Source organism: Schistocerca cancellata, chromosome 1 (genome assembly GCF_023864275.1).
Source record: "Schistocerca cancellata isolate TAMUIC-IGC-003103 chromosome 1, iqSchCanc2.1, whole genome shotgun sequence".
Classification (NCBI taxonomy): Eukaryota; Metazoa; Arthropoda; class Insecta; order Orthoptera; family Acrididae; genus Schistocerca; species Schistocerca cancellata.
In genome coordinates this window covers 865,602,042-865,621,401 of record NC_064626.1, presented here as the reverse complement: position 1 = coordinate 865,621,401, position 19,360 = coordinate 865,602,042, and positions in this window count along the sequence as shown.

Genomic DNA, 19,360 nt, shown 5'->3' with positions numbered 1-19,360 from the left:
GAAATCGGTCTGTAGTTAGATTGTATCTCTTTATCCCCTTTTTCGAGTAGAGGCTTAACATCTGCATACTTCAGCCAGTCAGGAAATGTCCCAGTTATAATTGACTGGTTACACAAGTAACTTAGAATTGTAATAAACTCACAAGAACATGCCTTAATTAACTTTGTTGATATTTCATCATAACCACTAGAATGCTTTGTTTTTAAAGATTTTATTATGGAAGTTATTTCTTATGGTGAAGTGAGTGACGTATTCATGTACCTGAAGCTATTTGTAAAGGCTAGTTTCAGATATTCAAGGGCATTATTTACTGATCCTGACAATCCCATTCTATCAGTAACGGATATAAAGAACTTGTTAAATAGATTTGCCACACTATGCCCATTGGTTACTAATGTGTCATCTACCCTTAATGCTATTTGCTCCTGTTCCAGTCTCCTCTTTCACTATATCTCATATTGTTTTTATTTTGTTCCCTGACATTGCTATCTTCTTCTCGTAGTGCATTTGTTTAGATGTCTGAATTACTTTTTTTAATATTGTACAGTATTCCTTGTATTTCGCTAAATCGTCAGCATTGGAGCTATTCTTGGTCAACAGATACGTTTTCCTTTTTGTCTTACAGGAAATCTTTATTCCTTGTGTAATCAATGGTTTTATTATAGTCTTCTGTTTAATTTGAGTAACTTTTAGAGGAAAACAGTTTTCAAACATGGTACTGACATTTTTCAAGAATGTGTTATATTTTTCATTCATGTCATGAGCACTGTAACATCTTTCCAGTTCGTATCTTTGAGCTGTTTTCTACAACACTCAATTTTTTGGTTGATTGACTAGTCTCCTGTACTCAGATTTACCAGTCTTGATAATCTGCTTAGAATTTACATATAAAACAAGGAGCTGCATGTCATGATCTGATAGTACATTTATTATAGGTTTTATGATATGATTTTGTTTCTTTGATTTGTCTATAAAATGTTATTAATGGCTGTCCTTGAGGATTTAGTGATCCTAGTTGGAAAGTTTACAGTGTGAGTTAGATTGAAAGACAACATTACTAACTGCAGTAAATGTTTATTGGAAGATTGCATTAGAAAATCTGTATTAAAGTCACCTGCTATCAAAATTTCTTTGTTTCTTCCTGTTAAATAACCCAAAAGAGCTTCTAGATGATTTACGAATAGATTATAATTTTCTGCAGGTGGTCAGTAAATAGTTACTATTATATAGGATCTGTTATGGAACTCTACTTCTGTCGCACATGCTTCTAGATGCTGCTGTAAACAGAATTTGTTAATGTCAATGTTCTTGAACTTTAGCAGTTTTTAATGTGGCAACTCCTCCTCCATCCCTATCTACTCTGCAGAAGTAGGAAGCTAGCTTAAATCCTGAAATGTCTAACATATCAATATTAGTGGTCACTTGATGTTCAGAGAGGCAGATTATGTCAATTTGGTTAGATGAATTCATTTCATCAATAAAAATGAGTAGTTCATCAACTTTATTTCTGAGTCCCGGAATGTTCTGGTGTAATAGAGATAACTGATACAGCATATAATGGGATTATAAACGCTTTGGCGAAGATGAACTGGTAGTTTCTGATTACTTTCTGTTAAACATTGTTTAAGTGGAGGCTGTATGCTAAAATCTGACTCCTGTTCATCTGTTTTCTCAAACTGAGTGTCTGCCAATCTCTCTTAAAACTCGTTTTCTTTCCCCCTTCCCTATCCTAAAAAAGGCATCCCTCTTACACCTGTGACCACTGGTATTTTACCACTTTTGACAGTGTCCCCCCTTAAGTTTTCTGCAATCAACCCAGACAGTTTTCCCTTCGCTTTCCTATTGAGGTGAAGGCCATGCCTAGTGTAGTCCCACCTATCGATAGCATTCACAGGAATCAACCAATATGGGACTCCATATCCGTCCTAAGCAGCCACTCCAACTGCAAGTTCACCCTCCCGACAGAAGACTTCAAATGAGGCTGATCATGGCGTTTTCACACAGACACAAATCCCACACTCGTATGCTTCATTGCTGATGCTATATTGTTGATGAATGACGGCCGATGTATTGAGAATTTGTTATAAAGAAGATCGTCTTTGCTAAAAATAATTTGTTGTGCTAACTGTTGCTTTTGTATAACATGAAGCGCCATCTGTTGGTCATTTTGTGCACTGTTTTTGGTGAAGTATTGAATTTCCAGATGTTAACAGACTTCTGGGTCACGCTGCAACTTTTAGAAAACAATGCACAGATTTTATATTAAAACCAACTGTGAGAACGAAAATGTTGTCTTTTGTCCTGTTGTGAATGTGTGCGGTTTTCTTTTCTTTCTCGCAATGAGTTAAATAGAAATGATGAACTCTTTTGATTTCTTCCTGCCTGATGGTTTTCATAGACAATGTAAAAGTTGTATTTATAGCTTATCAGCTTTCTGAATTTGCGGTAACAATGAACAAGGCTCAAGGTCAGGTAGATGCTGAGAAGTAGGTGGACATATATAAGGATGGGGCCGAGATAAAATGGACATAAGAGGGGGAAGGAGGAGATGGACAAAAGACAGGGAGGAGGCGCTCGACAGAGAGGAGTGTGCGGGGGAGAGGAAGAGATTGGACATATAACCAAATCCCATAGATATTTAGAAATTGCAGAACATTGCTAGGTTCGCTATTTGAAAATATTTTCTAAAGGTACTGATGTGCTAGTTATCTCCTCACTTCGCTGGTGTTGTGTCGGAATCAGGTCTAGAGGCTCTTGACAAGGAACTCAGTGGTCTGTGGAGAGCTCTGATAATGCTTTAAACCTCCTTAGAAACAAACTTGAAGTTCCATTTGAAACTGATAATGAACCTGCATCAAGGTAATGCCACATTTCATACGTACAAAGTCCGAGCTGGTGAATAAAGGAAACGGAAATACACTCCTGGAAATGGAAAAAAGAACACATTGACACCGGTGTGTCAGACCCACCATACTTGCTCCGGACACTGCGAGAGGGCTGTACAAGCAATGATCACACGCACGGCACAGCGGACACACCAGGAACCGCGGTGTTGGCCGTCGAATGGCGCTAGCTGCGCAGCATTTGTGCACCGCCGCCGTCAGTGTCAGCCAGTTTGCCGTGGCATACGGAGCTCCATCGCAGTCTTTAACACTGGTAGCATGCCGCGACAGCGTGGACGTGAACCGTATGTGCAGTTGACGGACTTTGAGCGAGGGCATATAGTGGGCATGCGGGAGGCCGGGTGGACGTACCGCCGAATTGCTCAACACGTGGGGCGTGAGGTCTCCACAGTACATCGATGTTGTCGCCAGTGGTCGGCGGAAGGTGCACGTGCCCGTCGACCTGGGACCGGACCGCAGCGACGCACGGATGCACGCCAAGACCGTAGGATCCTACGCAGTGCCGTAGGGGACCGCACCGCCACTTCCCAGCAAATTAGGGACACTGTTGCTCCTGGGGTATCGGCGAGGACCATTCGCAACCGTCTCCATGAAGCTGGGCTACGGTCCCGCACACCGTTAGGCCGTCTTCCGCTCACGCCCCAACATCGTGCAGCCCGCCTCCAGTGGTGTCGCGACAGGCGTGAATGGAGGGACGAATGGAGACGTGTCGTCTTCAGCAATGAGAGTCGCTTCTGCCTTGGTGCCAATGATGGTCGTATGCGTGTTTGGCGCCGTGCAGGTGAGCGCCACAATCAGGACTGCATACGACCGTGGCACACAGGGCCAACACCCGGCATCATGGTGTGGGGAGCGATCTCCTACACTGGCCGTACACCACTGGTGATCGTCGAGGGGACACTGAATAGTGCACGGTACATCCAAACCGTCATCGAACCCATCGTTCTACCATTCCCAGACCGGCAAGGGAACTTGCTGTTCCAACAGGACAATGCACGTCCGCATGTATCCCGTGCCACCCAACGTGCTCTGGAAGGTGTAAGTCAACTACCCTGGCCAGCAAGATCTCCGGATCTGTCCCCCATTGAGCATGTTTGGGACTGGATGAAGCGTCGTCTCACGCGGTCTGCACGTCCAGCACGAACGCTGGTCCAACTGAGGCGCCAGGTGGAAATGGCATGGCAAGCCGTTCCACAGGACTACATCCAGCATCTCTACGATCGTCTCCATGGGAGAATAGCAGCCTGCATTGCTGCGAAAGGTGGATATACACTGTACTAGTGCCGACATTGTGCATGCTCTGTTGCCTGTGTCTATGTGCCTGTGGTTCTGTCAGTGTGATCATGTGATGTATCTGACCCCAGGAATGTGTCAGTAAAGTTTCCCCTTCCTGGGACAATGAATTCACGGTGTTCTTATTTCAATTTCCAGGAGTGTATGAGTCATCAGACGTGACAGGTAATAGTATCCCTGAGGATGGAGGTGAGGCAGGTCACAAAATGCACTCATTGTCAATGCCCGAGGAAAATTCAAACAACCATTAGGGACGTGATGGAACTGGATGGTGATTTTGCACTGCATCAAAACTAATTGTGCTGCTCGCCTTGCTTCTGACCAAACGCTTTGTTCATTCCAGTGAGTGTCAGAGAACAAAACTGCTCATGCAATTTTGTCAAAGGTCTTTTAGTTCATCCCCGCCCTTGGTCTGTTCATGGCCCTCCATTTATGAGCTGAACTGCAACTCTTGGCTGGAGGTCACTACAATTTTGTGTCAGCCTAGGCTATGGACCTTTCTAGAACTATATAGGCCTACTGTGTTGTACTTCAGAATAATTCTAAGTGACCTGGCAGTAAATAATTGCGCATTAAGGCTATCAGTGTAACAAACTGTATCTGGAAAGAATAAAGAAATAAAGTATGTTGTTCAAAGTGAAAAAGAAAGTGTCCAGACTCTTCAGTAAATGGAAACCCACCTACTGATTGGCGAAAGAGAGAGAGAGAGAGAGAGAGAGAGAAAGAAAGAAACAATGCTTAAATAAAAATGAACAATTTTAAGAAAAAGAATTACGTAAAGTAATCCACAGAGATTTACTACATGGTTAGGGGTGTTAGAAGGCAAAGATATTTCAAGTTTATTATTCATTCAAAAATACTAATGTAAGTTCTCAAGAGAGTATTAATTATTTTCTGAAGAAAAGTTCCCAAATATTTTGAGTTAACTGATACGGGAATCATCTTTCGAATAGTTAATATTACGAAAAGTCTCTCGGAACACAAACTCCTCTTCGAAGTTGGGGGGAGGGGGGGGGGGTGCGGGGGCGGGCAACAGCGCAAAGTAGGGGATGGTCTATAGGGGTGAAGTACAGATGGGACTTCGATCGCCCTGGGACCAAACGGTACCTGTGAAGGCCCTATACGAACTTCGAAAAAAAAATGTGTGTGAAATCTTATGGGACTTAACTGCTAAGGTCATCAGTCCCTAAGCTTACACACTAAATTATCCTAAGGACAAACACACACACCCATGCCTGAGGGAGGACTCGAACCTCCACTGGGATCAGCGGCACCTTTAGACTGCTCGGCTAATACCGCGCTAACGAGGCTCTGGTGAAGTTGTGATAGACCTAGCTATCCGACAGGGGATCAACAACCTGCTTTCAACAAGGGAACTACCCTCTGAAAGTATGGGTATTAAAGACAACGATCCGGCAAGGTAAACGGACTATGAGTTGCAACGTCGAACATTGGAAAGGAAAGGTACAAGAGAAAGTGGATAAACTGGATAAGTTATGCATAGTAGAGACAAGATGGAAAGAATAATAATGCAGTGAGGAACTGAGGAAACGTTACAGACTGTATTGGAGTGGAAATGAAAAAGGAAGAAAAAAGGAGTGGGAATGGTTGTGAGGGATGGTCTAAAAGAAGAGGTACAGAGGATACACGACACAATAATGAAGATCAGAATAATGACAAAGGAAAAACTATGTAGGTGGTTCAGATGTATGTCCTTCAAGAGAGCTTGTACATCTCATGAGATGAGGACTTTTGGGAAGAATTACAAAAGCTGCTGAATGGGCAGTTAATCGTGGAGACCTGAATGCACGTGTAGGAAATAATACAATGTTACGAAAATGTTCTGATGGCAGAAAGATGGGGAGGTAGAAATAAAGAAGGAAACAGACTGCTGAAACTCTGCAAGAGAAATGGTTCAGTCACAGGTAACTCCTGGTCTCAGGAGATAGAGGACCACACAGTAATGTGGTACAGCAGGAACCTAGCGCAGAAATCTTTGGTAGATTACATGCTCTATGATTGGGAAACGAAGAGGGCTATAACGGATATAAAGGTTCTACCACCTGAGGTATTGGACAGTGAGCACCAGCTACTGGTGATGAGCATGAGAAACGTGAAGGAACAGAAGAAGGCAGAGAACCAGGAAAGGAAAATTAGAGTACGGAAAGTAAAGGAAAAGAAAGTAATGGAAGAATACCAGAAGATTATAAGGGAAAGGTTACCAAAGGACGATCCAGAAACAGGATAAGAGGAATGGGGATAATTAAAAGTGCTGTGGTATAACTGCGATAGCTGTATGTAGAAGGAGAAGTGGCAGAAAACGGTGGAAGGAGACACCTTGATGAAATGAAACAGTCAAGAAGATGGTGGGAAGGAATAACGATGCCTTTGTACAGTGGTCCCAGGAAAGGACGGAATTAGCAAGAGAGGAGCATAAGAGACAGAAGTAAGAGACAAATAAGACAATGGTTGAGGAGAGAAGAAAGTGGATGGAAGAATGGACAGAGATGATGGTGAAGTAGCAGAGAAAGTAAAAAAGTGTAAAGTAAAAAGAGACGTTTGAGAGAAGATGCAACAATGATGAAAAACATTGTAAAGAGAAGAGGTTAATAATAAAGAGACACTGAGCCTTGCTAAATCCAAACAGACTTGGAGATGAGGATAACAGCCTAAATGAGGTAGAAGTAAACTCTGGGAGGGGGGGAGGACCTGACATGGGAATAAATGGAAATTGCACTAGGCAATATGAAAGGAGGAAAGGAACCAGGTGTGGATGAAGTAAGTGTCGAAATGATGAAGGCTGCATGGAAGGTTAGGAAATAGAGGCTGTATAGTGTGATAAGGGTGGTATGGAAGGAGAAGAAGACTTCAGAAGATTGGAAGATGGCACTAATTGTCCCTATTTTCAAGAAAGGCAGTAAGAAGGATTATAGAAACTACAGGGGAATCACACTGATACCATAATGTGCCAAGGTATATGACAGGATCCTGGAGAGTAGAATCCGAATAAGGATTGAGAACAAACTGAGAGAGGATCAGCATGGCTTCAGACTGGGGACATCAACTGTTAACTACACATTTGCAGTGACGCAGCTCCAGGAGCACCACAATAAATTTGGCGAAGACCTTGTGATGGGCTTCCTTGATACTGAAAAGGCATTTGATAGCGTTTGTAGAAGAAAGGTCTGGGAAGACTAGAAAAGAAGGAAGTGGAAAAGGAGACAACAAGCAGAGTGGAGGAGACGTATTTTGGATGTCAGAGTTGGGTGAAAGTGGTAAATGAAAGGATGGATTCATTCCAGAAAACAAGTGGTGTGCAACAAGTCAATGCATTGTCACCTCTTCTCTTCACTGTGTGCTTGGATGAGACAATGATTGACGTGGCAGAAAAAAAAACTGGAAAAGACAAGATAAAAGCAGTGGTGTTTGCGAATGACTTGATGATCTGAGGAAACAGGGAGGAGGAGATACAGGAACAGCTAGAAGCTTGCGAAGAAACTGTCAGACAGTATAAAACGAAATTTAATGTAAATAGATGTGAAACATTGGTTACAATTACAAAGAAGAATAAGCCATTGAAGAAGGTGGAAAGCGTCAAGTGCCTGGGAAGTGTGATAGAGGAAAATAGAAGAAATGAGAAAGAGATCATTTTATGTGGCAGAGACCCAGAAGCATTCCTATGAAGTGTTAGGAGGCTGGTTTGGAACAAAGACGTCCGACAAAAAAGCAAAGAAATAATATATAGAAGTTATTACATCCCAATATTATCCTACGCATCTGAAACATGAATAAAGTAAATAATAGATGTAAGCAGATTATGGGATGTAAAAATAGTTCCTCAGAACTAGGACAAAATTAACAATGAGAGATATTTTGAGGCATAAAGGACTAAGAGAAATAGTGAAAGAGGAATCTTTGTAGAACAGTAATGCTAAGATGGTACAGACACTTAAAGATAATAGAAAACAACATGATTACCTACAAAATACAGGAAATGGAGATGCGAAGGAAACGACCAGCTGGAAGACCAAAGGACAGATGGCTGGTAAGTGTCGAGGAGTGTGTTGAAAAAAGAGAAACAGACTGGACCCAAATGAGTATAGACAGTTGATGGGAAGGCAGAGCTAGATGGCGAGGTTTATGTTCCACAAAGACACAGCCTGAGGCTGGAAACTGCTCAAGGTGTTGATGATGCTGAAAATTACGAAACATTTTCTTTGGTAGTAAAGAAAGATATTATTGACTGTCAGGACGTCAAGTGTTATACTGCTGACTTGTAGTTGCATACAATGCTGACGGTAGAGGAAAGATGTATCCTCTCTACACAAGAATAATTAACAGTGAATCGTCGTATAAATGTTGTAATAAAAAATAACAGGATCACTTATTTAAAGAGCATTGCTGTAAAGAAACTGGATTTTGTAAGTATATCTGCAAACATGCAATGCTTTGCAACTGCTATGTGTGTATGGGAATTGGATATACGACCTAATCACCTTCTTCCCCCTCTCTCTGTTCATCTCCTCCTCCCTCTCTTCCTCCTCCCCTCTGCTTTCCCTCTCCCTATCCATCTCCTCCTCCCAACTCTCGCTCCCCAGCTCCTGCTCCCTTGGCTGACCAGATGTCAAAGACAAAAAACTGGGACACTTTTTCTAATACTTCGAAGTTAAATTCAGTACTACAGTAACACTTACATTTCTTGTCAGTTATCATAATATTTTGAAACCGATAATAGGCCTATGATGATGTTGCAGCTGAAAAAGCCATATCAAGAACGTATCTTCATTTTGTGAGTTGGAAAGAAGAATTTAAGCATAATATACATAAACAAAATTCTTTTCTTCGAAAATAAAAAAGACTGATATACATTTTTTTAGTATAGTAGTCTGGATATATTTTCTGCAATGTTTGTCACTTACCATTTTAAATGGGTACAATTTGTTAATCCTAAAAACTATGTAACACTAATCAGATACAAATTACAGATTTCAGCCTAACATTTATCTTTGCTATATTTATTAGAAGAGTGAACTGATTCTAGCAGTTCCTTGTTATAAGATAATCATACAATTCTGTGCAAGATAGACTGAAATAACTTTTCACAATGACAATTGTTACCATTGTATAAAAATTATCATGACCTTTTTCATCATGGCAATACATATTAACCAAACTGAAGCCCCTTTCTACTGCAGCATTTGCACCTGGCAGAAATAAAGCAAAATTAACAATTTTCTCTACATTTTCCACACAAACAGTAGAAATTTCACGTTTTTTTTTAATATGGCAGTGCATCTTTCTTCATGAAGCACAGTCTTCAATATCCAGTATTTGATATGCTATTCCATTATGTTCTTAACATGTTCAGACTCATCGAATACTGAATTATCATTGTAAGCAGACAGAGGAACACCATATTGAGACAAAAATCTAAGAGAATCCTGAACCTTAGTCCAGTGAGGTAGGTCGTCGCAATGAATCCAAGATAGATATTGTATTTCTGAATACTGACCTGAAGCCCACTTTTTATGTAATTCACATAGTCATCGAAAATGTTTCAAATGATCTGAAGTCCTCTTTTTCTGTAAAAATTCCTTCTTCTACAAGATGTTTCAAGATTTACAAGATTTTTAACTGCTGTTGCTACAAGTCTGTTGACCTTTCTAGAAATAAACTTTTATATAAGATTGTCAATAAAATCAGAAATTTTAATAACTGAGATATTTTGATTCTCAATTTGATTAATGGTAGCAACTAAAACTTCTAAGTGATCTCCCAAAAATCTCAACCATAATGGCAAAGAGCTATTAGAGAAGGAATAGAGCGATATTTGAGAGCAGTTGTCAAGGGACAAAAGGCATGACTTAAGTCTTTCAGAAACATCCAGGACCATGTGCAAGGCAGGAAGAAGATACAGCCGACGTGTTTTGCTGTTTCTTAACAGACTTGTATTCACCTCACATCAATTTGCAGACCATCTGCTGCTGACTGAACACTACTGTGCAAAATGTGAGCACCACAACCACCTACCAGTGATTTACTTAATTTTGCTTGAAGTTTCTGGTAAACATTCTGTGTTACATTACAGATGGCTTACCCAAAATTGGTATTTGCAGAAAATGCAATTACCTTCCCCATTAAACCACATTTTGTCAAAACTTTTTCAATAAACTGAATTTGTGTATCAGCTATTTCGTTTAGAACATCCTTAATACCCAACATTTTATTTTTATGCCGAAACCAGGAATGCAGTATCGAACCACTAATTTTCATTTTTTTGTGATTTAATGCTTCAGACATTATAGAAACATAATATGCTTTTTGTAATTCGTTAGCTATTACCATAAGATTACATGGGAGGCAAACACATTAACAACAATTGCTTCACTTTTAGTTCTAGCACAACATTTATAGCTGCTGAAAAGCTTACAGATCAAAGAACAAGTACCATACAGTGATTTGATCGAAAGCTATATCGAAAGCCATGATTGTGATTGACTGCATGATAAGTCAACGTACCTTCTTCAGCAGCCAGTTTTAAATATCGCATTCTTAGAAACGAATTCGTCTTCTTGCTACTTGTAGATGTCGATGACGCTTCCTTGTGCTTTTTCTTTTGGAGATGATCTTTTATGTCGCTTCTCCCACCATGATCTATTGAAAACACCGATGTGCATACCGTACACTCAACTTCATCGTTTATATATCCTTCTGTAAGAAATGGAAATTCTTTGTTTGACGTATCATTAAATGAACAATTCCGCTTGGGCATTTTCATCAGACACCACATTTTCTGAGTTTAATATTCACATTCACTGACTGCTAACTATAGTAGACAGTAATTTTCCCCGCACAGTTGATGAATCCACGACTTTCATTTTTAAGTGAGAATTGGCGTCAGTTGTTCCAAACACCGGTAGGTTCGAAGCTTTGTCACTTGAGTGAGTGAAACCTGCCAACAATGCGCCGCCCTTTCGTTTAACTGCTGACTGCTAGGCAAGCAGGCATACGTGCCGAACAAGGAGAAATGGTTTAAGTGATGCTTCTTTATACTTCCTTTTGGAAGGCCGGCAAGTTAGAGGCTTTTGTTTTCAACATATCCCTTCCTCTTTCTTTAGGCATAAGACGGGTTAAACCAAATACAATTCATATTGTGAAAATACATTCCTATAACTTCCTACTCTAGGAAATTTGTTTGTCACAAATAATTAAGTAAATAAGAACTACACTCCTGGAAATTAAAATAAGAACACCGTGAATTCATTGTCCCAGGAAGGGGAAACTTTATTGACACATTCCTGGGGTCAGATACATCACATGATCACACTGACAGAACCACAGGCACATAGACACAGGCAACAGAGCATGCACAATGTCGGCACTAGTACAGTGTATATCCACCTTTCGCAGCAATGCAGGCTGCTATTCTCCCATGGAGACGATCGTAGAGATGCTGGATGTAGTCCTGTGGAACGGCTTGCCATGCCATTTCCACCTGGCGCCTCAGTTGGACCAGCGTTCGTGCTGGACGTGCAGACCGCGTGAGACGACGCTTCATCCAGTCCCAAACATGCTCAATGGGGGACAGATCCGGAGATCTTGCTGGCCAGGGTAGTTGACTTACACCTTCTAGAGCACGTTGGGTGGCACGGGATACATGCGGACGTGCATTGTCCTGTTGGAACAGCAAGTTCCCTTGTCGGTCTAGGAATGGTAGAACGATGGGTTCGATGACGGTTTGGATGTACCGTGCACTATTCAGTGTCCCCTCGACGATCACCAGTGGTGTACGGCCAGTGTAGGAGATCGCTCCCCACACCATGATGCCGGGTGTTGGCCCTGTGTGCCTCGGTCGTATGCAGTCCTGATTGTGGCGCTCACCTGCACGGCGCCAAACATGCATACGACCATCATTGGCACCAAGGCAGAAGCGACTCTCATCGCTGAAGACGACACGTCTCCATTCGTCCCTCCATTCACGCCTGTCGCGACACCACTGGAGGCGGGCTGCACGATGTTGGGGCGTGAGCGGAAGACGGTCTAACGGTGTGCGGGACCGTAGCCCAGCTTCATGGAGACGGTTGCGAATGGTCCTCGCCGATACCCCAGGAGCAACAGTGTCCCTAATTTGCTGGGAAGTGGCGGTGCGGTCCCCTACGGCACTGCGTAGGATCCTACGGTCTTGGCGTGCATCCGTGCGTCGCTGCGGTCCGGTCCCAGGTCGACGGGCACGTGCACCTTCCGCCGACCACTGGCGACAACATCGATGTACTGTGGAGACCTCACGCCCCACGTGTTGAGCAATTCGGCGGTACGTCCACCCGGCCTCCCGCATGCCCACTATACGCCCTCGCTCAAAGTCCGTCAACTGCACATACGGTTCACGTCCACGCTGTCGCGGCATGCTACCAGTGTTAAAGACTGTGATGGAGCTCCGTATGCCACGGCAAACTGGCTGACACTGACGGCGGCGGTGCACAAATGCTGCGCAGCTAGCGCCATTCGACGGCCAACACGGCGGTTCCTGATGTGTCCGCTGTGCCGTGCGTGTGATCATTGCTTGTACAGCCCTCTCGCAGTGTCCGGAGCAAGTATGGTGGGTCTGACACACCGGTGTCAATGTGTTCTTTTTTCCATTTCCAGGAGTGTATTATTGTATGCATTTTATTTCTCGATTAAAAACTGGGAAGATTAGTGCCTCGAATGATTTTCTCGAGACACCGGGACATTTACATGAAAATCGGGAGTGTTCCTGCAAGACCGGGGCGTCTGGTCAGCCTGTTCCTCCCTCCCACCCTGCGTGCATGTCATTCTTCCACCTCTCTATGTCCAATTCCTCCCCCTTCTCTGTCCTATCCCTTCCCATACTATCTGTGACCTTGAGTCTTGTTTACTGTTCTTGCAAATTATACCTATATTGGGAATTAAAATCGCTTATAATGAAATCGATTGGGATCATTGATACACAGGATATGGGAGAGATATCTTTAGCTGTTGGATCTGTAAGGATAGTAGTTTCAATTACAATATTTCACATTGTTTTAATCTGTGAATTGGTAGGATTAAAAAGACAGCCACAATTACAACGTTCCTGTTTTCTGTTAAAACTAACAGCGAGACAGGAAACAAAACAGGACATTGTTGTGTATACATTTTTGTGTAATATTGTGTTCAAGGAGGAAGAATGTACATATAGGCGCAAATTTTTTTCTGATGGTTTAAATGCCCTCCTGGCCTACTTAAAACTGACTGCAACAAAGAAAATGAAACCGAAACATGCTTTTCGCAGTCGATTTTAAGAGAAAACCTGCAAACTGTTATTTTATTTATCTATTTATTTTAGCATAGCCTATGTCTGTCTGAATATGTATTAGAGTAGGGTGTAAAACTGGAAGGAAATCGGTCAAGGACTTTTCGAGATTTTTTGGTAACAACGTGTCCCCTTTACGTATTACATATATAAACTGCCATACATACTAAAAAATATGTAGCCTGTGTCCACCCGAATGTTTATTAGAGCATCATGTAGAAATTTTAAGTAAATCATTTTCGAGATTTTTGGTAAAGTAACGACTTGTCTTTATTTAATACCATACTATAAAATAGATATACATATTTATGTACCACATAAATTTAAAAAAAATATGTAGCCCATGTCCATCTGTATCATGTAAAGATTTTACGTAAATAAGTCAGATTTTTGCTAACGTTTCCCGTTTATATGTATGACCGATTTACTCTAAATTTTTACATGATGCTGTTTTTGGTAAAAACTTTACGTGACAACTCGTCTGTATAATAGTATAGATAATTCGTGTTTCGGTAAGTTTAAAGAAGTGACTAGCCAGCGATATAGTAATACTGCGTCGGTAAAAAAATATGCGGCGGAACGCCATTTAATTGCAACCAATATTACATTCGAAAGGGAAAATGTTTAATAGTTATTTTTTGGCTTAGTCATAATATCGGTGTTGTGTATAATATCCAGTATTATTTTTACATAATAGGTTTTATGTAGAGATGAAGAAAAGGTGTTTAAACAAATTACGACATTGCTAAGTTGTTACGTCATTTTTTGGACAAAAGTACCTAATCAAGTAGTATATCACGGAGGATTTGCATTTAAAAAAAAATAATTTGTCACTAGCTGACTGAATTTTTACTCGTAAACAGAGCGCTATACGTGTCTAAATAAAATCTAGCAGGTTAAGAATAACTAAAACTACAGTCAAAGTAACCATGGTTATTGAAATACGAGGATCGTCACTAAGTAATGCTCCACTTTTTTTTTACAAAATGCCATTAAAATACTGTACATAGACAAACATCCTGGTTGGTGCTTCACATTTGATTTCTCCTGTGCGCCTATGAAGTTTCGAACCGTTCTGGCAGAAGGAAGAACCGTTGTAGAGAGTCAAAATGACGTCTACATACGACTCACATTACAAGCAGCGTGCTGTTATTGAACGTCTATGAACATTTGTGTGCAGTGTATGGCGATGCTGCATTTGGTAGGAGTACAGTTGGGCGACGGGTAAAGAAAGTTACAACCTCAGTAAATATAGAAACAGAGCACCATGATAAGCCACATTCGGGACGTCCTGTCACAGCCACTGCTCCAGACATGCTGAATAATACGGATGCCATTATTCGTGCCGACAGGAACATCACAACTCGACAACTGGATCTACGGTTGTCGTTCAGCATTGTAACTGCGTCTGCAATGATCGAGACTCTTGGATATCCAAAGAGGTGCTGACGATGGGTTCAAAAATGTGTGTGTGAAATGCTATGGGAACTGCTACGGTCATCAGTCCATAAGCTTACACACTACTTAATCTAAAGTAGCCTAAGGACAAACACACACACCCATGCCCGAGGGAGGACTCGAACCTCCGCCGCGACCAGCTGCACAGTCTATGACTGTAGCGCCTTAGACGATGGGTTCCACGAATGCTCGCTCACAGCAGACCACAAAATTCAAAGAAAGACGATTTCATCTGAATTGTTGGAGAGTTTAGAGACCGACGGAGAGGCCTTTCTGTCACGGATCGTGTCTGTCATGCAGTGAAAACATGGCTCCGCCTACTGGACAAGAGCTTTTACCAGCAGAAATACATGCTCTTCCACAGCGCTGGCGTACGGCCATAGAACGTGATACTCGACTACGTAGAAAAATAGGACATGGACAAGACATGATATATATTGACATCATTTTCTGACTCTAAATATGCTCTGAGAAAAAAAATGTGGGGCGTTACTTATTGAACGATTCTTGTACTTGGACTGTAGGCGCGATCGCGTTGCCAAGGTCTTGGCGAGCTTCTAGTACAAAAGCAGTCAGAGTACGATGGTGTCGTTTTTACAGTGATAGTACATTTGAAGTTGGCGTGACTTTTACATTAAGTGCAGCATTCCGCAAGTACAGCTTCATCAGTTAATACCATCCTGGATTCGAATAAATCTCACTTCAAACGACGTACTACAGGCAGGGGCGGTGGCAAGGGGGGGTGGGAGGAGGGGGCGGGGGGGCTATGGGGGCTGAATATATATTACACCAACAGATTCAATCATTTTTTATAATTACGTAGCAACATAGGTTGCAATGTATTTCAGACACATTTTAACAAAAGAATAAAGTGGCAAATAGCTTACTATTTAAACCAACAAATATAATTTAACTCAAAATGGGCGTCTTATTATTTATTAATACACATTTTTTAACCTAAACTCCAAAACAGTTACCAAAGACTACTTTAAGCACAATCAAATTTTACCAATTTGTCGGTGGAGGACCCCAAACTCTTCTTTTGTTGAGCGATATTCCAACCCCCCCCCCCCCTATTAGCCCCACCTCCACTCCCTTGACCGACTTCTAGAATCGCCCCTGACTTATTAGGGTGACTATAAGCACGATATGTTATGGGATTGTCCCTTGTTTTGTTTAAGTGTCCCGTTGTCCAGACAAGTTATAACGGTATATATACATATGGTATATTACTGTCCCATTTTTTATTAATCGCCCCATATCTTTAGAAATAAGGTTGTTTTAAGTAACATGTAGTATAACCAAACGGACAAAAAAAGTGGTCATACCCAAAGAACACAGTAAATACCCTCTTTGATAAAATCAAACTGAATGAGGTATGTCATTTTCAACTTCCTTGCATCTCAAGATACCTATTGCAAGAATTTGCAGCTATTTACTGCGTTATGCTAGCTTTACCAGGCATTTATGCTGCTGCAAAAACAGTGTTCCCTACCACACATGATTTAATGCGGAAACTGTTGAGGAAATAATTGTAACAAGGGCTTATTGTCAGGATACTTAATGTGTTGATTTTTATAAAAATTTTGTTTGAAAATATCAGACACCTGAATGACATACATTCTTTTGCAAAATACAGGACGCTTCATAATTCCCGTTACAGACTTCTAGGACCTGTAGAGGGGTGTGAGTATATAATATTTTGCGTAGGAATAAATGTCCGTAAATACGTTCCACATCATAACGATTACCGTGAGATTGATCAATGGAACCCTAACTAAACAGGAAAGTACTTGGGCTCGAACAAACAGATCTGTATGAACGTTTGGTTACAGGACCATTATGTACGTCGGAATGTGCTGGTGGGTGTCGTTTTTCTGCAAAACTCTGCAGTCATGCTCTAGATATCACTGTAGACGTAATTGTAGACGTCATACGCAATGCAGCAATCTTAACTGTAAATGTTAATGCGGAATGTCAATAAAATGCTTCGAGCAATACGAATGACTGCAAAACGCACAGTGAAGAAATGCAAGTTGATCGCAAGGTGTATTTGCACATTCTATATCAGTGTTGAATGCCACGTCAATGACACTTTTGAAGTTGTTCACTGGTTCACCAATATCGTAGGCAGCGTTCTGCTACGGGTAACGAAGCATTGGTCTGTATACTCCCGCAGATAACTGATTGTAAATGACAGGCTGCATATTCATGATAAAGAATCTGTCGTGCAATTTAGGCTGCATATTACTGGAACGTAGTTTAATGAAGTCTGTTATTCTCTTGGCATATATTTTATATTGCCTGAAGAAATACACATCCAGAGGTTGTGCATATTTTGTAGTTTTAGGCGGAACGATTTTTAAATCTACATGTTTTCCGCCAGATGCTTCCAGTAGTACTCGTTCATCCTTATGTCCAGACCAGGAGTCACAAAGTACTAATGACTTTCTCCACAAATGTGGATTCAAAACTGACAGAAAAAACGTCTTCAGATGTTGTTTCGTCGTCTTCCCACTCACACTTTCATCGACGACGACATTTGGAGGGCACCGCGTTTCATTTCCCTTGACACGCGGGGTCCAAACTTTCCACTGGATTCTTGGAAGCAAATATAGAGTTTGTCTGCCAATCGTCCGTCCATTGATATAGCGACATCGATCGTGTAACTATATGTTGCACAGTTAACTGACTGCAACAACGCGACAGTGTTTCTCTCCCATTTCAGTGTTGTGTCACAAGAAAGTTCATAGTTGAACTGACTCTGATCACAGTTCCATACAGAACTAATATCGATGTTTTCTCTCGTGATATGCTCATTGACGTCAGCAACAAACGTTTGAGCTCTTTCAATCAGCTCTTCTTCGTCATCCGTATCTTTTCGTGCTTGGAGCATTGTGATACGGCATGATCTTATCTTAAACTCCTTTTTCAAATTAGTAATAAATCCTAGTGAAGCTGTAAAGTTTGTACACCCGAGATTTCTGGCTACGTCCAATGCCCAATGTTGTAAATGCCAATAATTAAAGGCGGAACAGCATTCTCGCGCTTCATCGAATTTCGCCATTACACGCTCCTTGATGGACTTGAACAGTTGTTGTTGTTGTGGTCTTCAGTCCTGAGACTGGTTTGATGCAGCTCTCCATGCTACTGTATCCTGTGCAAGCTTCTTCATCTCCCAGTACCTACTGCAACCTACATCCTTCTGAATCTGCTTAGTGTATTCATCTCTTGGTCTCCCTCTACGATTTTTACCCTCCACGCTGCCCTCCAGTACTAAATTGGTGATCCCTTGATGCCTCAGAATATGTCCTACCAACCGATCCCTTCTTCTGGTCAAGTTGTGCCACAAACTTCTCTTCTTCCCAATCCTCAAAAAATGGTTCAAATGGCTCTGAGCACTATGGGACTCAACATCTTAGGTCATAAGTCCCCTAGAACTTAGAACTACTTAAACCTAACTAACCTAAGGACATCACACACACCCATGCCCGAGGCAGGATTCGAACCTGCGACCGTAGCAGTCCCGCGGTTCCGGACTGCAGCGCCAGAACCGCTAGACCACCGCGGCCGGCTCCCAATCCTCATTAGTTATGTGATCTACCCATGTAATCTTCAGCATTCTTCTGTAGCACCACATTTCGAAAGCTTCTATTCTCTTCTTGTCCAAACTATTTATCGTCCATGTTTCACTTCCATACATGGCTACACTCCATACAAATACTTTCAGAAACGACTTCCTGACACTTAAATCTATACTCGATGTTAACAAATTTCTCTTCTTCAGAAACGCTTTCCTTGCCATTGCCAGTCTACATTTTATATCCTCTCTACTTCGTCCATCATCAGTTATTTTGCTCCCCAAATAGCAAAACTCCTTTACTACTTTAAGTTTCTCATTTCCTAATCTAATACCCTCAACATCACCCGACTTAATTCGACTACATTCCATTATCCTCGTTTTGCTTTTGTTGATGTTCATCTTATATCCTCCCTTCAAGACATCATCCATTCCGTTCAAATGCTCTTCCAAGTCCTTTGCTGTCTCTGATAGAATTACAATGTCATCGGCGAACCTCAAAGTTTTTATTTCTTCTCCATGGATTTTAATGCCTACTCCGAACTTTTCTTTTGTTTCCTTTACTGCTTGCTCAATATACTGATTGAATAACATCGGGGAGAGGCTACAACCCTGTCTTACTCCCTTCCCAACCACTGCTTCCCTTTCATGTCCCTCGATTCTTATAATTGCCATCTGGTTTCTGTACAAATTGTAAATAGTCTTTCGCTCCCTGTATTTTACCTCTGCCACCTACGGAATCCAAACTGATCTTCCCCGAGGTCGGCTTCTACTAGTTTTTCCATTCGTCTGTAAAGAATTCGTGTTAGTATTTTG